Source organism: Enhydra lutris, unplaced genomic scaffold, assembly GCF_002288905.1.
Source record: "Enhydra lutris kenyoni isolate GAN:26980312 unplaced genomic scaffold, ASM228890v2 scaffoldscaffold122, whole genome shotgun sequence".
Classification (NCBI taxonomy): Eukaryota; Metazoa; Chordata; class Mammalia; order Carnivora; family Mustelidae; genus Enhydra; species Enhydra lutris.
This window is the reverse complement of record NW_019154206.1, coordinates 7991-10840: the sequence shown is the minus strand read 5'-3', so window position 1 is coordinate 10840 and position 2850 is coordinate 7991.

The following is a 2850-nucleotide window of genomic DNA, read 5'->3' as shown; positions in this document are numbered from 1 at the left end:
CTGCCTGAATGGATTTGCTGTTTGCTCAAATAAGCTCTTTGGGGGAAAAATTATTTTTGGTGTTATTGTGACGGCCTATTTAGCCAGAGCGATTCCATCTGGTTAAACAATGACTTTGTTGTTTATACAGTAAAACTTAAACTGTCCCTGCCTCCCCTTCTCCAGGGGACTTACTTAAAACAAGTCCCGGAAACCAGTCCCAGGTAACAAAGCCCAAATCAAGAGTGGGTCAGGCTGGTTGGAGGTATTCAATTAGTGGGGGCGCATACTGTCTCCCTAGCTACCAAGGAGTATGGGCTCCGCCTCTTGGGTACATTATGGGCACCAATTCTGAACAGGGTCTATAGGCTAGTTCAAATATTTAGTATAGGGTAAATTGTAATTCAGTTGGTTACTTATGTGTGACATAGCATGATTGTGCAGCTTTCTCTGTGTTACAATCTCATTGGCCACCTGTGCATGGCCAGGCCCAACCACATGGCCTTTGCCCTTAAAAGCTAGTCTGTAAGGCAGAGAGAGGTCGCCTCTTAGCAAGAGACGGCGCTGACCGGTCAGTTTGATTCTCAATGCTTGGCGCGAAATAAAGCTTTGCTCAACCTTCACTTTGTATCAGTCTCACTCCTTTTACCATGGACCCAACACCATAAGGGTGATTTTATTAAACCACGGGGAAAAGAGGGGCGCCTGTGTGGCTCAGTGGGTTAAGCCTCTGCCTTTCGGCTCAGGTCATGATCTCAGGGTCCTAGAATTGAGCCCCACATCGGGCGCTCTGCTCAGGGAGGAGCCTGCTCCCCGCCCCCCGCCTGCCTCTCTGCCTACTTGTGATCTTTCTCTCTGTCAAATAAATAAATAAAATCTTAAAAAAATATAAATAAAGCACAGGGAAGGGACAGGTGGGGAGAAAGAGCTGCCATTTGGAAATATTAATGCAACTCAGTTTATCCTTTAACAGAACTAATAAAAACCCACATGACTCATCTCTGCTCAGTCGTGTTCTCATGGCAAGGGATTCATTTGCACTCATGTAATACTACATCCAGTCCCCCTTCTCACGAAATACCCTCTCCTTGTTAGGAGGGAACAGAAGGCAAGCTGAGGGCAAAGCAGAAACTGACACCGCCACCATGGGATATATATGACATTCCTAAGGCATCCCGGTTGCCCTAGAAGAAGAATGAAGACCAACATGACTCATCTTTGCTTAGTGGTGTTTTTATTGATAAAGGGCTTCTTTCTTGCGCAGTATAATAATACATCCAGTCCCCTCTTCTTACAAAAGCCCATCACGTTATTCTCATCACACCTGCCAGATTCTAAGATAGATTTCATATTTCTGCTTCGTGTTTCCTTTCCTTGAACATAATAAAACCACAGGAAGATAGGACTGCTTGTCTTGTGCCTGCGTTTTTCTGCATACACCTACAAAAAGTTCTGAAAACCAAGTATGAGCTCAATGCTCATTTGTTAGAACAGTGAGTAGAGATGACATTTGCCTTTCCTTTTCGTTTTAACCTTCCCTGTGCCCTAAATATTCTCTCTACTTCTCCTTCCAAAGCACTGTGATAATTAGTTAAGTAAACCCCATTTAAAATGGAGTCATTTTGGGCGCCTGGATGGCTGAGTGGGTTAAAGCCTCTGCCTTCAGGTCAGGTCGTGATTTCAAGGTCCTGGAATCCAGGCCGCATGGGGGAGCCTACTTCCCGCCCGCCCCACATCCGCCCCCAACCCTGCTGCCTCTCTGCCTACTTGTGATCTCCCTCAAATAAATTTACAAAAAAATAAAAGTGAGTCATTTTAATGGGACGCTGTATCACAGGTGGGCAGGCATGATGAACAGGCGGAAGGAAGATCCTTTTTATCTTCATAAAGGAGGTTGATTTCTTTGTAGGATTGTAATGTCCTTTAAACAAAAGAAACGATCTCTCTTTGTCAAAGAAAGGACACAGTAACCTCGGCTTGCACCAATGAAACACTGCCGATACCACGCTCTCTATATCTTTTCTTGATTGATCTTTCATAGGAAGCCGACCTCACCATCTCCTTCTAAGAGGTAAGAAAAGCTAACCTTCTCCTATTCTCTTCAGACTATCTTGTAGCTGGCCGCAGTGTATTTATTCCTAGCTGAAATTCCTCTGTTCCTGAAGAAACTCAGTTTGCAAGTAAATATAACTGCCCATTTATACTTAAGGTTCAGAGTAGTATAAGCCTCACCGTTTCAGGAATGACAAATGACACATTTTGATATAAACAGCCTCACAAGCTCCAGTCACATTGGGCTAGCACGGTGACATGCTCTTTTTGATTCTGCCTTTTCCTAGATTTGTGAAGCCTTTTGCGAAAAGGTCTCTGAGGTGACAACCGTGTTTCAGCTTCTCCTGATCTGAAGGGACACCTGGGATCCGGAACTCCACGATGTGCCAGTCTCGGAGACCGCCAGAAGCCTGAGAGCCACCACACCCGGAAGAGCGTAGCGCCTGAGGACGCAGCGAGGAGCCAATGAGGGCCAGGAACACGGCATTTCTAGGCGTGCGCATCCGCTGCGGGCGGGACTTCCGGCCTCGTCCCCGCCCGCGGGGTTGTAGCCCGAGGTTAGGTCGGTTTGTCTCCTCAGGTTCCGGAGCGCGGGTCAGTTCGTGGAAACTGAGGCTGAAGACCCGAGGGGCGTCGCTATCCTCGCCGCACACAGTTCAGCTCGGGTGTCCGCTCCCCTCCGGCCCGCTGCCGGCCCACCGAGTCCGATGGCGGCGGCCGCGCCCAGGGACTCGGCTGAGGTAAACGCTCGTCCCCGGGCCCTCCCCGCCGCCCCCCACCCAGACCCCGAAGGCCCGAGCGCGGGGCGCCTGCTCGCGG